The 18,486-nt window shown below is 42.4% G+C and overlaps 9 non-coding genes across 9 annotated transcripts; all 9 read right to left on the reverse strand.

The window, feature by feature from the left end:
• Positions 1–669: 669 nt before the first annotated feature.
• Positions 670–751, reverse strand: trnas-gcu (transfer RNA serine (anticodon GCU)). Its single transcript has one exon. It is a non-coding gene; the product is annotated as a tRNA-Ser (tRNA).
• A 1,591-nt stretch (positions 752–2,342) lies between these two features.
• trnas-gcu (transfer RNA serine (anticodon GCU)) lies at positions 2,343–2,424 on the reverse strand. Its single transcript has one exon. It is a non-coding gene; the product is annotated as a tRNA-Ser (tRNA).
• A 1,591-nt stretch (positions 2,425–4,015) lies between these two features.
• trnas-gcu (transfer RNA serine (anticodon GCU)) lies at positions 4,016–4,097 on the reverse strand. The gene has a single exon. It is a non-coding gene; the product is annotated as a tRNA-Ser (tRNA).
• Positions 4,098–5,694: 1,597 nt separating this feature from the next.
• On the reverse strand, positions 5,695–5,782 carry trnas-gcu (transfer RNA serine (anticodon GCU)). The gene has a single exon. It is a non-coding gene; the product is annotated as a tRNA-Ser (tRNA).
• A 4,661-nt stretch (positions 5,783–10,443) lies between these two features.
• On the reverse strand, positions 10,444–10,525 carry trnas-gcu (transfer RNA serine (anticodon GCU)). Its single transcript has one exon. It is a non-coding gene; the product is annotated as a tRNA-Ser (tRNA).
• Positions 10,526–12,125: 1,600 nt separating this feature from the next.
• On the reverse strand, positions 12,126–12,207 carry trnas-gcu (transfer RNA serine (anticodon GCU)). Its single transcript has one exon. It is a non-coding gene; the product is annotated as a tRNA-Ser (tRNA).
• Positions 12,208–13,807: 1,600 nt separating this feature from the next.
• On the reverse strand, positions 13,808–13,889 carry trnas-gcu (transfer RNA serine (anticodon GCU)). The gene has a single exon. It is a non-coding gene; the product is annotated as a tRNA-Ser (tRNA).
• A 1,600-nt stretch (positions 13,890–15,489) lies between these two features.
• On the reverse strand, positions 15,490–15,571 carry trnas-gcu (transfer RNA serine (anticodon GCU)). The gene has a single exon. It is a non-coding gene; the product is annotated as a tRNA-Ser (tRNA).
• A 1,601-nt stretch (positions 15,572–17,172) lies between these two features.
• Positions 17,173–17,254, reverse strand: trnas-gcu (transfer RNA serine (anticodon GCU)). The gene has a single exon. It is a non-coding gene; the product is annotated as a tRNA-Ser (tRNA).
• Positions 17,255–18,486: the final 1,232 nt, after the last annotated feature.

Consider the following 18,486-nt stretch of genomic DNA (forward strand, 5'->3'; position numbering starts at 1 on the left):
AGTAAAACCAACAAGCCACAATCGTGAGATCTATTCCTTTTGATGGATCGAGGAATAGATCTTTTGGTCAGAAATGATCGTTGATTTGGAAGCACTAAGAAAAGACTGACATAGCTCCTGAACACATCATCTGATTTGCAAATAAGTGCCCATCAGGACCGGAGTTGACCCACTTGCATGGAAATGGATTAGCGTCAATTACCTTCAAAAAGCATAAATCAATGCAAATGACCCTAGGACGAGCACGGGGGGGGGGTGGGGTGGGGCTGGGGGAGTGCTAGGGTTCCATGATATCTGCAGTCTCTACTCAACAATGAAAGGGGAATTAGCGCAAGTGGTAGAGCGCCTGCTTAACATGCGAGACATAGCGGGATGCCCGCATTCTCCAGGAAGCTTTAACTTGCTTGTGCTCTGTGGAGAAAGTCATTTACAGCTGATTGCGGCTAATATACAAGTCAAAGGTGGGTGTAAACTGAAAGCAAAAGTAATCTTTCAGAGCATGATTACCCTGAAGTCAGAAAACAAATTGTTCATGACACATTCAATGCCCCTAATGAACCTAATGTAAGCTAAAATAAAAATATTGCCACATAAGCATTGTTTGAAAAATGCATTTGCACAAAGTGGAATCAGAAACAAGTGTTGACAACACTGCTTTAGATGGAAAGCCGACGAGAATGGGATTTGAACCCATGCGTGCAAAGCACAATGGATTAGCAGTCCATCGCCTTAACCACTCGGCCACCTCGTCCCCTCAACTGTTGTTTTGATGCTAAAAATTCGCGTCCTCAACAACAGCTGCTAAAATTTCAGTCTCACATTGCAGCCTCATTAGTAACGCAGGGCTGTGAAAGGAGGAAATCAATTCTCCCTTCCTTCACAAAAGGGGAATTAGCTCAAGTGGTAGAGCGCTCGCTTTGCAAGTGAGAGGTAGCGGGATCGATGCCTGCATTCTCCAGGAATCCTTCCTTAGCTTCACATTTCAGTGGAGGAAATCATCAACATCTGTGGTGGTACAGCTGAAGTTGGCTTAGGGTTTTGCGATATCTGCATCGTGAGCCCTACAACCATAGGGGATGGTGTTCGAATCCAAGAGCTGGTTGAGCATGTTGTGATCCATTCACGCCTTCTCCAGGAAGCTTTGACATGATCAGTGGAGGTTATTGTCATCGTTTGGTCTTGTGTTGCCTTTGTAAAATTTCAATCTCACATGAGCGCGTCACAAGGTACAAAGGCCTTGTGGGCAGAGCATATGAATTCCTCCTTTCACAAAAGGAGAATCATTATGATCTAAATATGTTTTCATGTAGGGATCTTTGAGGTTCTTTGATTTACAAATAGGGCAAAACAAATGCAGTTGGATTTAGGGCAATTCAAATTTAGGGTTTCAGTCTCTTCAGTATATACTCAAATATGGAAGGCAAATTAGGTCAAACTATAAAGGGCTTGCTTTCCATGCAAAATGTGGCGGGATTCATGTCCTCATTCCTCAGAAATCTTTTAGGTGCTCTTCTGGTGAGAGGTCTAAATGGTGGTCTTATAAAGGCAGACCAACTAATATGCAAATTCAAATTTGTTTAAAAACTGAAAGCATGAAACACTACGGAATTCCTGTGTCTCACTAATCGGATGCAAGACTCTTCTTGATACATTCAACCAGTCTGAAAAACACACTGAGTAAAACCAACAAGCCACAATCGTGAGATCTATTCCTTTTGATGGATCGAGGAATAGATCTTTTGGTCAGAAATGATCGTTGATTTGGAAGCACTAAGAAAAGACTGACATAGCTCCTGAACACATCATCTGATTTGCAAATAAGTGCCCATCAGGACCGGAGTTGACCCACTTGCATGGAAATGGATTAGCGTCAATTACCTTCAAAAAGCATAAATCAATGCAAATGACCCTAGGACGAGCACGGGGGGGTGGGGTGGGGCTGGGGGGGTGCTAGGGTTCCATGATATCTGCAGTCTCTACTCAACAATGAAAGGGGAATTAGCGCAAGTGGTAGAGCGCCTGCTTAACATGCGAGACATAGCGGGATGCCCGCATTCTCCAGGAAGCTTTAACTTGCTTGTGCTCTGTGGAGAAAGTCATTTACAGCTGATTGCGGCTAATATACAAGTCAAAGGTGGGTGTAAACTGAAAGCAAAAGTAATCTTTCAGAGCATGATTACCCTGAAGTCAGAAAACAAATTGTTCATGACACATTCAATCCCCCTAATGAACCTAATGTAAGCTAAAATAAAAATATTGCCACATAAGCATTGTTTGAAAAATGCATTTGCACAAAGTGGAATCAGAAACAAGTGTTGACAACACTGCTTTAGATGGAAAGCCGACGAGAATGGGATTTGAACCCATGCGTGCAAAGCACAATGGATTAGCAGTCCATCGCCTTAACCACTCGGCCACCTCGTCCCCTCAACTGTTGTTTTGATGCTAAAAATTCGCGTCCTCAACAACAGCTGCTAAAATTTCAGTCTCACATTGCAGCCTCATTAGTAACGCAGGGCTGTGAAAGGAGGAAATCAATTCTCCCTTCCTTCACAAAAGGGGAATTAGCTCAAGTGGTAGAGCGCTCGCTTTGCAAGTGAGAGGTAGCGGGATCGATGCCTGCATTCTCCAGGAATCCTTCCTTAGCTTCACATTTCAGTGGAGGAAATCATCAACATCTGTGGTGGTACAGCTGAAGTTGGCTTAGGGTTTTGCGATATCTGCATCGTGAGCCCTACAACCATAGGGGATGGTGTTCGAATCCAAGAGCTGGTTGAGCATGTTGTGATCCATTCACGCCTTCTCCAGGAAGCTTTGACATGATCAGTGGAGGTTATTGTCATCGTTTGGTCTTGTGTTGCCTTTGTAAAATTTCAATCTCACATGAGCGCGTCACAAGGTACAAAGGCCTTGTGGGCAGAGCATATGAATTCCTCCTTTCACAAAAGGAGAATCATTATGATCTAAATATGTTTTCATGTAGGGATCTTTGAGGTTCTTTGATTTACAAATAGGGCAAAACAAATGCAGTTGGATTTAGGGCAATTCAAATTTAGGGTTTCAGTCTCTTCAGTATATACTCAAATATGGAAGGCAAATTAGGTCAAACTATAAAGGGCTTGCTTTCCATGCAAAATGTGGCGGGATTCATGTCCTCATTCCTCAGAAATCTTTTAGGTGCTCTTCTGGTGAGAGGTCTAAATGGTGGTCTTATAAAGGCAGACCAACTAATATGCAAATTCAAATTTGTTTAAAAACTGAAAGCATGAAACACTACGGAATTCCTGTGTCTCACTAATCGGATGCAAGACTCTTCTTGATACATTCAACCAGTCTGAAAAACACACTGAGTAAAACCAACAAGCCACAATCGTGAGATCTATTCCTTTTGATGGATCGAGGAATAGATCTTTTGGTCAGAAATGATCGTTGATTTGGAAGCACTAAGAAAAGACTGACATAGCTCCTGAACACATCATCTGATTTGCAAATAAGTGCCCATCAGGACCGGAGTTGACCCACTTGCATGGAAATGGATTAGCGTCAATTACCTTCAAAAAGCATAAATCAATGCAAATGACCCTAGGACGAGCACGGGGGGGTGGGGTGGGGCTGGGGGGGTGCTAGGGTTCCATGATATCTGCAGTCTCTACTCAACAATGAAAGGGGAATTAGCGCAAGTGGTAGAGCGCCTGCTTAACATGCGAGACATAGCGGGATGCCCGCATTCTCCAGGAAGCTTTAACTTGCTTGTGCTCTGTGGAGAAAGTCATTTACAGCTGATTGCGGCTAATATACAAGTCAAAGGTGGGTGTAAACTGAAAGCAAAAGTAATCTTTCAGAGCATGATTACCCTGAAGTCAGAAAACAAATTGTTCATGACACATTCAATCCCCCTAATGAACCTAATGTAAGCTAAAATAAAAATATTGCCACATAAGCATTGTTTGAAAAATGCATTTGCACAAAGTGGAATCAGAAACAAGTGTTGACAACACTGCTTTAGATGGAAAGCCGACGAGAATGGGATTTGAACCCATGCGTGCAAAGCACAATGGATTAGCAGTCCATCGCCTTAACCACTCGGCCACCTCGTCCCCTCAACTGTTGTTTTGATGCTAAAAATTCGCGTCCTCAACAACAGCTGCTAAAATTTCAGTCTCACATTGCAGCCTCATTAGTAACGCAGGGCTGTGAAAGGAGGAAATCAATTCTCCCTTCCTTCACAAAAGGAAAAAAAGGGGAATTAGCTCAAGTGGTAGAGCGCTCGCTTTGCATGTGAGAGGTAGCGGGATCGATGCCTGCATTCTCCAGGAATCCTTCCTTAGCTTCACATTTCAGTGGAGGAAATCATCAACATCTGTGGTGGTACAGCTGAAGTTGGCTTAGGGTTTTGCGATATCTGCATCGTGAGCCCTACAACCATAGGGGATGGTGTTCAAATCCAAGAGCTGGTTGAGCATGTTGTGATCCATTCACGCCTTCTCCAGGAAGCTTTGACATGATCAGTGGAGGTTATTGTCATCGTTTGGTCTTGTGTTGCCTTTGTAAAATTTCAATCTCACATGAGCGCGTCACAAGGTACAAAGGCCTTGTGGGCAGAGCATATGAATTCCTCCTTTCACAAAAGGAGAATCATTATGATCTAAATATGTTTTCATGTAGGGATCTTTGAGGTTCTTTGATTTACAAATAGGGCAAAACAAATGCAGTTGGATTTAGGGCAATTCAAATTTAGGGTTTCAGTCTCTTCAGTATATACTCAAATATGGAAGGCAAATTAGGTCAAACTATAAAGGGCTTGCTTTCCATGCAAAATGTGGCGGGATTCATGTCCTCATTCCTCAGAAATCTTTTAGGTGCTCTTCTGGTGAGAGGTCTAAATGGTGGTCTTATAAAGGCAGACCAACTAATATGCAAATTCAAATTTGTTTAAAAACTGAAAGCATGAAACACTACGGAATTCCTGTGTCTCACTAATCGGATGCAAGACTCTTCTTGATACATTCAACCAGTCTGAAAAACACACTGAGTAAAACCAACAAGCCACAATCGTGAGATCTATTCCTTTTGATGGATCGAGGAATAGATCTTTTGGTCAGAAATGATCGTTGATTTGGAAGCACTAAGAAAAGACTGACATAGCTCCTGAACACATCATCTGATTTGCAAATAAGTGCCCATCAGGACCGGAGTTGACCCACTTGCATGGAAATGGATTAGCGTCAATTACCTTCAAAAAGCATAAATCAATGCAAATGACCCTAGGACGAGCACGGGGGGGTGGGGTGGGGCTGGGGGGGTGCTAGGGTTCCATGATATCTGCAGTCTCTACTCAACAATGAAAGGGGAATTAGCGCAAGTGGTAGAGCGCCTGCTTAACATGCGAGACATAGCGGGATGCCCGCATTCTCCAGGAAGCTTTAACTTGCTTGTGCTCTGTGGAGAAAGTCATTTACAGCTGATTGCGGCTAATATACAAGTCAAAGGTGGGTGTAAACTGAAAGCAAAAGTAATCTTTCAGAGCATGATTACCCTGAAGTCAGAAAACAAATTGTTCATGACACATTCAATCCCCCTAATGAACCTAATGTAAGCTAAAATAAAAATATTGCCACATAAGCATTGTTTGAAAAATGCATTTGCACAAAGTGGAATCAGAAACAAGTGTTGACAACACTGCTTTAGATGGAAAGCCGACGAGAATGGGATTTGAACCCATGCGTGCAAAGCACAATGGATTAGCAGTCCATCGCCTTAACCACTCGGCCAAAAATGGGGCAAAAGGGACTGCCCGAAAGGGGGGAAAAGGAAAAAAAGAGGAAGGAGGGGGGGAAAAGAGAGAAAAAGAAAAGGAGAAAAAAGGAGGAAAACGTACACTATATCCACTTTTCTCTATTCTCTTATCTTCTCAACATTGTTTACACACACCTCTGCACTTATTGCAAGGTTTATCATCCATTTAATTTTCATGTTTCTTGTGGGATTCGAACCTGTATTGTGGCAACACCCCAACATACCACAGTGCTTTGGACGTTACTAAAGCCTACTGTAGGGGGCAGCACACAAAATGTGTATAACTGTAAATGTAAATAAGTCTCCCATCATTTTTCCCCTCTTTTTTTGGTACACTCAATTATTTGAGAGACTAGTGTTATAATTGGCTTTGATCTTAGACATTATAAATTCATATTCTGTATTTTCCTAAATGTTCCTAGCTGGTACTTTTCCACTCTGCTCATACTGCACAATCGATGACCTTAAAAGGGTCCAAGACTTTAGAATGACATAAAAAACTGGGTCAGACAAAATATCTCTATTAGAGTAGATAGGTCTGGTACATTAGATCCACGCCTAAAACAGCACTCACACATACACACACATTGTTTATCACATCCACAGAACACAACAAGGACAGCAGCTGGCCTGATCAGGCCACTAAAAACTGGCCAATTATACTCTGACAAGTGTGAAAACAACTTCTGGGAGATAAAGCTGAATATAAATATGGAATGCTTCTTGATATCGGGGCTCGGCCTGACGGATTTCCTGCGGGAGCTCTGGCACTCCGAGTCCAGCTGCAATATACTTTACATGTGACCACTGATAAATACTTTTTTAATAAACGATTTCTCCAGCTTGTTCTTGGGCTTCCAATGAAAAAATCGGGCTAACACTAGCTATCTATCTGTATCACTATTTGTGCAACACAAGTGAATGAAACAAATTCCAAATTGAGCAAAGAAAGTATTTTTAAAAAATCTTTGGTTGAGACAAAGAGTGTTGGGTTTTATTAATAAATGTAAAATAATTCTCCAAGTAATTCTGGCTTCACTTTTGACAATTGCATTAAATGGATGTCACTCACACTCACTGTCGTCCTGTTTTGCAAATGGAAATTAAATAAATTAAATTAAATAAAAACTGTTCTCGGTTCAAGTAAAATGATCAAACTTTATTAACATTGTAACAATAATCACACAGTAACAGACGAGCAATCATCTGCGAACAGACAGACAGACACTTAATGTAAACTTAACGCCGCAGTTAAAACGCCGCATGAAATGGAAGCTGTCCAAGCGCACTGCAGACCTCCATGGGTGGAAGAGTTTGACCACTGAAGACACACCTGTGAAAAACAAAGTCAGCCGCTGCCCAATTGCCAGTACCCCTCCTCCCACAAGTGGAGTGGTAACAGTGTGTGTGGCACACAGTTTTTCAAACGTATATTTGATAAAGAATTTTATCATTTTTACCCACCTGACTGGCTGCAGCAGTCCCGGTCAACATAGATGACCTCAGGTTCAGCTTGGCCCGCATTCTTGTATCGAGTGACGATGCCATGGCACAACTCTTCCAACCCTGCACCTTCACCCGTCGTCAGAACAGAGTTCAGAACCTGGCCAAACTCGTTGCCGATGTTTGTCATCCATGCAGCACTGTCCCCAATAGCACCAGCCAGCTTCTTGGTGATCTGTAAAACAAACACTACTTTCAAACTGTTTGTTGTAATTATACACGTGTGCATGTGTCAAACCGACATTCACACACTTGCACCTGTTATCATATTCCTCTTTTTTTTGGGGGGGGGGGGGGCAATAAATATAGCTTTCCCAGTGATAACTACTAATACAACCGATTCTCCGCAACAACCAAAAGATTCATCGCACACAAGGCCTTGAAATTGATTTTGGTCAAGACAGACACATTTGATGACAATGTGGGGGAGGAGGTTTCAGAATATGAAGATCAAATTCAGAGTCTGACAGTGACTTTTAGAAGAGGATGACATTAATCATCAGCTATCTCCTAAATGAGAATGAACCACAGCTAGACAGCAGCAGGCCCCAGGACCAAGTGGTCAGCAGCCAAGCTGAGATTGAGATCTTACTTATGTTTTGTAAATGTTCAAAGTTGTAAAAAAGTTGTAAATGAATAATACATGATAGTTATACCAAAAAACCTTGTTGTTTATATTGCTTGAAATTGGGATGAAGTAAACATCTGTAGAGTATTTTAACATAAAATTGTTTGATTGTGTTGAATTAAAAACCCCAAAAATGCAGCGGGTCCACCAGACCAACAAACATTGCTTGAGTAACAAAAATATGACCAGAAAACAAGGGTTAATACATCTGGACACATCTGTCTGCTCTGTTCAAACACATAACCAGGCTCCGTTACCAGAGTGGAGAAAACGCCACAGATAGCCGATTAATTACTATTGCACTGACGGACAAAAATGCAAAAAAAGATAGTTCAAATTTTAAGGCTTTCCCCGAGGAATCGGCAGAGTTTATAAGGCAAATAAACAAAAAAATCAGTTACTATTTGTCTTCTGATTCTGTCATATCACTAACATCCCCACCGTCGCCACACAATGCTGGTATGAACAGCGACGCTATTACAGGCAGAACTTCCATTGGCAAAATGGCTACGTTACAAGGAAGTTGAAATACAACTTGGATAAAGTGCCGAGAGGACGGAAGATTAAATTGCATATTGTTTGTCCCACGGTTTAACATTCGGCTTATACATGGCGTTACTTTTATGAGTATTAATCAAGTTTACAAACCTTGTTCCCGTGCTTGTCACAAGTGTATGCGAAGAAAAATATGGCCGACACTCAAAAGCGTTAACCGCGCCCCCTCCGACGTCACGTCACGTGTCCCTTTTGCCCCATTTTTGGCTGTGTTCGGACCTGTGTTCGGACCTTGTTCGGACCTCGTTAGGAACTCTTTGATGTCGTTAGGAAAGTGTTCGGACCTTGTTCGGACCTGACAGAATGTGTTCGGAAGTGTTAGGACCTCTGAGGCAGTCCAAAAACCGGCGGGTACCTCGTCCCCTCAACTGTTGTTTTGATGCTAAAAATTCGCGTCCTCAACAACAGCTGCTAAAATTTCAGTCTCACATTGCAGCCTCATTAGTAACGCAGGGCTGTGAAAGGAGGAAATCAATTCTCCCTTCCTTCACAAAAGGAAAAAAAGGGGAATTAGCTCAAGTGGTAGAGCGCTCGCTTTGCATGTGAGAGGTAGCGGGATCGATGCCTGCATTCTCCAGGAATCCTTCCTTAGCTTCACATTTCAGTGGAGGAAATCATCAACATCTGTGGTGGTACAGCTGAAGTTGGCTTAGGGTTTTGCGATATCTGCATCGTGAGCCCTACAACCATAGGGGATGGTGTTCAAATCCAAGAGCTGGTTGAGCATGTTGTGATCCATTCACGCCTTCTCCAGGAAGCTTTGACATGATCAGTGGAGGTTATTGTCATCGTTTGGTCTTGTGTTGCCTTTGTAAAATTTCAATCTCACATGAGCGCGTCACAAGGTACAAAGGCCTTGTGGGCAGAGCATATGAATTCCTCCTTTCACAAAAGGAGAATCATTATGATCTAAATATGTTTTCATGTAGGGATCTTTGAGGTTCTTTGATTTACAAATAGGGCAAAACAAATGCAGTTGGATTTAGGGCAATTCAAATTTAGGGTTTCAGTCTCTTCAGTATATACTCAAATATGGAAGGCAAATTAGGTCAAACTATAAAGGGCTTGCTTTCCATGCAAAATGTGGCGGGATTCATGTCCTCATTCCTCAGAAATCTTTTAGGTGCTCTTCTGGTGAGAGGTCTAAATGGTGGTCTTATAAAGGCAGACCAACTAATATGCAAATTCAAATTTGTTTAAAAACTGAAAGCATGAAACACTACGGAATTCCTGTGTCTCACTAATCGGATGCAAGACTCTTCTTGATACATTCAACCAGTCTGAAAAACACACTGAGTAAAACCAACAAGCCACAATCGTGAGATCTATTCCTTTTGATGGATCGAGGAATAGATCTTTTGGTCAGAAATGATCGTTGATTTGGAAGCACTAAGAAAAGACTGACATAGCTCCTGAACACATCATCTGATTTGCAAATAAGTGCCCATCAGGACCGGAGTTGACCCACTTGCATGGAAATGGATTAGCGTCAATTACCTTCAAAAAGCATAAATCAATGCAAATGACCCTAGGACGAGCACGGGGGGGTGGGGTGGGGCTGGGGGGGTGCTAGGGTTCCATGATATCTGCAGTCTCTACTCAACAATGAAAGGGGAATTAGCGCAAGTGGTAGAGCGCCTGCTTAACATGCGAGACATAGCGGGATGCCCGCATTCTCCAGGAAGCTTTAACTTGCTTGTGCTCTGTGGAGAAAGTCATTTACAGCTGATTGCGGCTAATATACAAGTCAAAGGTGGGTGTAAACTGAAAGCAAAAGTAATCTTTCAGAGCATGATTACCCTGAAGTCAGAAAACAAATTGTTCATGACACATTCAATCCCCCTAATGAACCTAATGTAAGCTAAAATAAAAATATTGCCACATAAGCATTGTTTGAAAAATGCATTTGCACAAAGTGGAATCAGAAACAAGTGTTGACAACACTGCTTTAGATGGAAAGCCGACGAGAATGGGATTTGAACCCATGCGTGCAAAGCACAATGGATTAGCAGTCCATCGCCTTAACCACTCGGCCACCTCGTCCCCTCAACTGTTGTTTTGATGCTAAAAATTCGCGTCCTCAACAACAGCTGCTAAAATTTCAGTCTCACATTGCAGCCTCATTAGTAACGCAGGGCTGTGAAAGGAGGAAATCAATTCTCCCTTCCTTCACAAAAGGAAAAAAAGGGGAATTAGCTCAAGTGGTAGAGCGCTCGCTTTGCATGTGAGAGGTAGCGGGATCGATGCCTGCATTCTCCAGGAATCCTTCCTTAGCTTCACATTTCAGTGGAGGAAATCATCAACATCTGTGGTGGTACAGCTGAAGTTGGCTTAGGGTTTTGCGATATCTGCATCGTGAGCCCTACAACCATAGGGGATGGTGTTCAAATCCAAGAGCTGGTTGAGCATGTTGTGATCCATTCACGCCTTCTCCAGGAAGCTTTGACATGATCAGTGGAGGTTATTGTCATCGTTTGGTCTTGTGTTGCCTTTGTAAAATTTCAATCTCACATGAGCGCGTCACAAGGTACAAAGGCCTTGTGGGCAGAGCATATGAATTCCTCCTTTCACAAAAGGAGAATCATTATGATCTAAATATGTTTTCATGTAGGGATCTTTGAGGTTCTTTGATTTACAAATAGGGCAAAACAAATGCAGTTGGATTTAGGGCAATTCAAATTTAGGGTTTCAGTCTCTTCAGTATATACTCAAATATGGAAGGCAAATTAGGTCAAACTATAAAGGGCTTGCTTTCCATGCAAAATGTGGCGGGATTCATGTCCTCATTCCTCAGAAATCTTTTAGGTGCTCTTCTGGTGAGAGGTCTAAATGGTGGTCTTATAAAGGCAGACCAACTAATATGCAAATTCAAATTTGTTTAAAAACTGAAAGCATGAAACACTACGGAATTCCTGTGTCTCACTAATCGGATGCAAGACTCTTCTTGATACATTCAACCAGTCTGAAAAACACACTGAGTAAAACCAACAAGCCACAATCGTGAGATCTATTCCTTTTGATGGATCGAGGAATAGATCTTTTGGTCAGAAATGATCGTTGATTTGGAAGCACTAAGAAAAGACTGACATAGCTCCTGAACACATCATCTGATTTGCAAATAAGTGCCCATCAGGACCGGAGTTGACCCACTTGCATGGAAATGGATTAGCGTCAATTACCTTCAAAAAGCATAAATCAATGCAAATGACCCTAGGACGAGCACGGGGGGGTGGGGTGGGGCTGGTGGGGTGCTAGGGTTCCATGATATCTGCAGTCTCTACTCAACAATGAAAGGGGAATTAGCGCAAGTGGTAGAGCGCCTGCTTAACATGCGAGACATAGCGGGATGCCCGCATTCTCCAGGAAGCTTTAACTTGCTTGTGCTCTGTGGAGAAAGTCATTTACAGCTGATTGCGGCTAATATACAAGTCAAAGGTGGGTGTAAACTGAAAGCAAAAGTAATCTTTCAGAGCATGATTACCCTGAAGTCAGAAAACAAATTGTTCATGACACATTCAATCCCCCTAATGAACCTAATGTAAGCTAAAATAAAAATATTGCCACATAAGCATTGTTTGAAAAATGCATTTGCACAAAGTGGAATCAGAAACAAGTGTTGACAACACTGCTTTAGATGGAAAGCCGACGAGAATGGGATTTGAACCCATGCGTGCAAAGCACAATGGATTAGCAGTCCATCGCCTTAACCACTCGGCCACCTCGTCCCCTCAACTGTTGTTTTGATGCTAAAAATTCGCGTCCTCAACAACAGCTGCTAAAATTTCAGTCTCACATTGCAGCCTCATTAGTAACGCAGGGCTGTGAAAGGAGGAAATCAATTCTCCCTTCCTTCACAAAAGGAAAAAAAGGGGAATTAGCTCAAGTGGTAGAGCGCTCGCTTTGCATGTGAGAGGTAGCGGGATCGATGCCTGCATTCTCCAGGAATCCTTCCTTAGCTTCACATTTCAGTGGAGGAAATCATCAACATCTGTGGTGGTACAGCTGAAGTTGGCTTAGGGTTTTGCGATATCTGCATCGTGAGCCCTACAACCATAGGGGATGGTGTTCAAATCCAAGAGCTGGTTGAGCATGTTGTGATCCATTCACGCCTTCTCCAGGAAGCTTTGACATGATCAGTGGAGGTTATTGTCATCGTTTGGTCTTGTGTTGCCTTTGTAAAATTTCAATCTCACATGAGCGCGTCACAAGGTACAAAGGCCTTGTGGGCAGAGCATATGAATTCCTCCTTTCACAAAAGGAGAATCATTATGATCTAAATATGTTTTCATGTAGGGATCTTTGAGGTTCTTTGATTTACAAATAGGGCAAAACAAATGCAGTTGGATTTAGGGCAATTCAAATTTAGGGTTTCAGTCTCTTCAGTATATACTCAAATATGGAAGGCAAATTAGGTCAAACTATAAAGGGCTTGCTTTCCATGCAAAATGTGGCGGGATTCATGTCCTCATTCCTCAGAAATCTTTTAGGTGCTCTTCTGGTGAGAGGTCTAAATGGTGGTCTTATAAAGGCAGACCAACTAATATGCAAATTCAAATTTGTTTAAAAACTGAAAGCATGAAACACTACGGAATTCCTGTGTCTCACTAATCGGATGCAAGACTCTTCTTGATACATTCAACCAGTCTGAAAAACACACTGAGTAAAACCAACAAGCCACAATCGTGAGATCTATTCCTTTTGATGGATCGAGGAATAGATCTTTTGGTCAGAAATGATCGTTGATTTGGAAGCACTAAGAAAAGACTGACATAGCTCCTGAACACATCATCTGATTTGCAAATAAGTGCCCATCAGGACCGGAGTTGACCCACTTGCATGGAAATGGATTAGCGTCAATTACCTTCAAAAAGCATAAATCAATGCAAATGACCCTAGGACGAGCACGGGGGGGTGGGGTGGGGCTGGGGGGGTGCTAGGGTTCCATGATATCTGCAGTCTCTACTCAACAATGAAAGGGGAATTAGCGCAAGTGGTAGAGCGCCTGCTTAACATGCGAGACATAGCGGGATGCCCGCATTCTCCAGGAAGCTTTAACTTGCTTGTGCTCTGTGGAGAAAGTCATTTACAGCTGATTGCGGCTAATATACAAGTCAAAGGTGGGTGTAAACTGAAAGCAAAAGTAATCTTTCAGAGCATGATTACCCTGAAGTCAGAAAACAAATTGTTCATGACACATTCAATCCCCCTAATGAACCTAATGTAAGCTAAAATAAAAATATTGCCACATAAGCATTGTTTGAAAAATGCATTTGCACAAAGTGGAATCAGAAACAAGTGTTGACAACACTGCTTTAGATGGAAAGCCGACGAGAATGGGATTTGAACCCATGCGTGCAAAGCACAATGGATTAGCAGTCCATCGCCTTAACCACTCGGCCACCTCGTCCCCTCAACTGTTGTTTTGATGCTAAAAATTCGCGTCCTCAACAACAGCTGCTAAAATTTCAGTCTCACATTGCAGCCTCATTAGTAACGCAGGGCTGTGAAAGGAGGAAATCAATTCTCCCTTCCTTCACAAAAGGAAAAAAAGGGGAATTAGCTCAAGTGGTAGAGCGCTCGCTTTGCATGTGAGAGGTAGCGGGATCGATGCCTGCATTCTCCAGGAATCCTTCCTTAGCTTCACATTTCAGTGGAGGAAATCATCAACATCTGTGGTGGTACAGCTGAAGTTGGCTTAGGGTTTTGCGATATCTGCATCGTGAGCCCTACAACCATAGGGGATGGTGTTCGAATCCAAGAGCTGGTTGAGCATGTTGTGATCCATTCACGCCTTCTCCAGGAAGCTTTGACATGATCAGTGGAGGTTATTGTCATCGTTTGGTCTTGTGTTGCCTTTGTAAAATTTCAATCTCACATGAGCGCGTCACAAGGTACAAAGGCCTTGTGGGCAGAGCATATGAATTCCTCCTTTCACAAAAGGAGAATCATTATGATCTAAATATGTTTTCATGTAGGGATCTTTGAGGTTCTTTGATTTACAAATAGGGCAAAACAAATGCAGTTGGATTTAGGGCAATTCAAATTTAGGGTTTCAGTCTCTTCAGTATATACTCAAATATGGAAGGCAAATTAGGTCAAACTATAAAGGGCTTGCTTTCCATGCAAAATGTGGCGGGATTCATGTCCTCATTCCTCAGAAATCTTTTAGGTGCTCTTCTGGTGAGAGGTCTAAATGGTGGTCTTATAAAGGCAGACCAACTAATATGCAAATTCAAATTTGTTTAAAAACTGAAAGCATGAAACACTACGGAATTCCTGTGTCTCACTAATCGGATGCAAGACTCTTCTTGATACATTCAACCAGTCTGAAAAACACACTGAGTAAAACCAACAAGCCACAATCGTGAGATCTATTCCTTTTGATGGATCGAGGAATAGATCTTTTGGTCAGAAATGATCGTTGATTTGGAAGCACTAAGAAAAGACTGACATAGCTCCTGAACACATCATCTGATTTGCAAATAAGTGCCCATCAGGACCGGAGTTGACCCACTTGCATGGAAATGGATTAGCGTCAATTACCTTCAAAAAGCATAAATCAATGCAAATGACCCTAGGACGAGCACGGGGGGGTGGGGTGGGGCTGGGGGGGTGCTAGGGTTCCATGATATCTGCAGTCTCTACTCAACAATGAAAGGGGAATTAGCGCAAGTGGTAGAGCGCCTGCTTAACATGCGAGACATAGCGGGATGCCCGCATTCTCCAGGAAGCTTTAACTTGCTTGTGCTCTGTGGAGAAAGTCATTTACAGCTGATTGCGGCTAATATACAAGTTAAAGGTGGGTGTAAACTGAAAGCAAAAGTAATCTTTCAGAGCATGATTACCCTGAAGTCAGAAAACAAATTGTTCATGACACATTCAATCCCCCTAATGAACCTAATGTAAGCTAAAATAAAAATATTGCCACATAAGCATTGTTTGAAAAATGCATTTGCACAAAGTGGAATCAGAAACAAGTGTTGACAACACTGCTTTAGATGGAAAGCTGACGAGAATGGGATTTGAACCCATGCGTGCAAAGCACAATGGATTAGCAGTCCATCGCCTTAACCACTCGGCCACCTCGTCCCCTCAACTGTTGTTTTGATGCTAAAAATTCGCGTCCTCAACAACAGCTGCTAAAATTTCAGTCTCACATTGCAGCCTCATTAGTAACGCAGGGCTGTGAAAGGAGGAAATCAATTCTCCCTTCCTTCACAAAAGGAAAAAAAGGGGAATTAGCTCAAGTGGTAGAGCGCTCGCTTTGCATGTGAGAGGTAGCGGGATCGATGCCTGCATTCTCCAGGAATCCTTCCTTAGCTTCACATTTCAGTGGAGGAAATCATCAACATCTGTGGTGGTACAGCTGAAGTTGGCTTAGGGTTTTGCGATATCTGCATCGTGAGCCCTACAACCATAGGGGATGGTGTTCAAATCCAAGAGCTGGTTGAGCATGTTGTGATCCATTCACGCCTTCTCCAGGAAGCTTTGACATGATCAGTGGAGGTTATTGTCATCGTTTGGTCTTGTGTTGCCTTTGTAAAATTTCAATCTCACATGAGCGCGTCACAAGGTACAAAGGCCTTGTGGGCAGAGCATATGAATTCCTCCTTTCACAAAAGGAGAATCATTATGATCTAAATATGTTTTCATGTAGGGATCTTTGAGGTTCTTTGATTTACAAATAGGGCAAAACAAATGCAGTTGGATTTAGGGCAATTCAAATTTAGGGTTTCAGTCTCTTCAGTATATACTCAAATATGGAAGGCAAATTAGGTCAAACTATAAAGGGCTTGCTTTCCATGCAAAATGTGGCGGGATTCATGTCCTCATTCCTCAGAAATCTTTTAGGTGCTCTTCTGGTGAGAGGTCTAAATGGTGGTCTTATAAAGGCAGACCAACTAATATGCAAATTCAAATTTGTTTAAAAACTGAAAGCATGAAACACTACGGAATTCCTGTGTCTCACTAATCGGATGCAAGACTCTTCTTGATACATTCAACCAGTCTGAAAAACACACTGAGTAAAACCAACAAGCCACAATCGTGAGATCTATTCCTTTTGATGGATCGAGGAATAGATCTTTTGGTCAGAAATGATCGTTGATTTGGAAGCACTAAGAAAAGACTGACATAGCTCCTGAACACATCATCTGATTTGCAAATAAGTGCCCATCAGGACCGGAGTTGACCCACTTGCATGGAAATGGATTAGCGTCAATTACCTTCAAAAAGCATAAATCAATGCAAATGACCCTAGGACGAGCACGGGGGGGGTGGGGTGGGGCTGGGGGGGTGCTAGGGTTCCATGATATCTGCAGTCTCTACTCAACAATGAAAGGGGAATTAGCGCAAGTGGTAGAGCGCCTGCTTAACATGCGAGACATAGCGGGATGCCCGCATTCTCCAGGAAGCTTTAACTTGCTTGTGCTCTGTGGAGAAAGTCATTTACAGCTGATTGCGGCTAATATACAAGTCAAAGGTGGGTGTAAACTGAAAGCAAAAGTAATCTTTCAGAGCATGATTACCCTGAAGTCAGAAAACAAATTGTTCATGACACATTCAATCCCCCTAATGAACCTAATGTAAGCTAAAATAAAAATATTGCCACATAAGCATTGTTTGAAAAATGCATTTGCACAAAGTGGAATCAGAAACAAGTGTTGACAACACTGCTTTAGATGGAAAGCCGACGAGAATGGGATTTGAACCCATGCGTGCAAAGCACAATGGATTAGCAGTCCATCGCCTTAACCACTCGGCCACCTCGTCCCCTCAACTGTTGTTTTGATGCTAAAAATTCGCGTCCTCAACAACAGCTGCTAAAATTTCAGTCTCACATTGCAGCCTCATTAGTAACGCAGGGCTGTGAAAGGAGGAAATCAATTCTCCCTTCCTTCACAAAAGGAAAAAAAGGGGAATTAGCTCAAGTGGTAGAGCGCTCGCTTTGCATGTGAGAGGTAGCGGGATCGATGCCTGCATTCTCCAGGAATCCTTCCTTAGCTTCACATTTCAGTGGAGGAAATCATCAACATCTGTGGTGGTACAGCTGAAGTTGGCTTAGGGTTTTGCGATATCTGCATCGTGAGCCCTACAACCATAGGGGATGGTGTTCAAATCCAAGAGCTGGTTGAGCATGTTGTGATCCATTCACGCCTTCTCCAGGAAGCTTTGACATGATCAGTGGAGGTTATTGTCATCGTTTGGTCTTGTGTTGCCTTTGTAAAATTTCAATCTCACATGAGCGCGTCACAAGGTACAAAGGCCTTGTGGGCAGAGCATATGAATTCCTCCTTTCACAAAAGGAGAATCATTATGATCTAAATATGTTTTCATGTAGGGATCTTTGAGGTTCTTTGATTTACAAATAGGGCAAAACAAATGCAGTTGGATTTAGGGCAATTCAAATTTAGGGTTTCAGTCTCTTCAGTATATACTCAAATATGGAAGGCAAATTAGGTCAAACTATAAAGGGCTTGCTTTCCATGCAAAATGTGGCGGGATTCATGTCCTCATTCCTCAGAAATCTTTTAGGTGCTCTTCTGGTGAGAGGTCTAAATGGTGGTCTTATAAAGGCAGACCAACTAATATGCAAATTCAAATTTGTTTAAAAACTGAAAGCATGAAACACTACGGAATTCCTGTGTCTCACTAATCGGATGCAAGACTCTTCTTGATACATTCAACCAGTCTGAAAAACACACTGAGTAAAACCAACAAGCCACAATCGTGAGATCTATTCCTTTTGATGGATCGAGGAATAGATCTTTTGGTCAGAAATGATCGTTGATTTGGAAGCACTAAGAAAAGACTGACATAGCTCCTGAACACATCATCTGATTTGCAAATAAGTGCCCATCAGGACCGGAGTTGACCCACTTGCATGGAAATGGATTAGCGTCAATTACCTTCAAAAAGCATAAATCAATGCAAATGACCCTAGGACGAGCACGGGGGGGTGGGGTGGGGCTGGGGGGGTGCTAGGGTTCCATGATATCTGCAGT

Source organism: Leuresthes tenuis, unplaced genomic scaffold, assembly GCF_036924035.1.
Source record: "Leuresthes tenuis unplaced genomic scaffold, fLeuTen1.0.hap1 SCAF_23, whole genome shotgun sequence".
Classification (NCBI taxonomy): domain Eukaryota; kingdom Metazoa; phylum Chordata; class Actinopteri; order Atheriniformes; family Atherinopsidae; genus Leuresthes; species Leuresthes tenuis.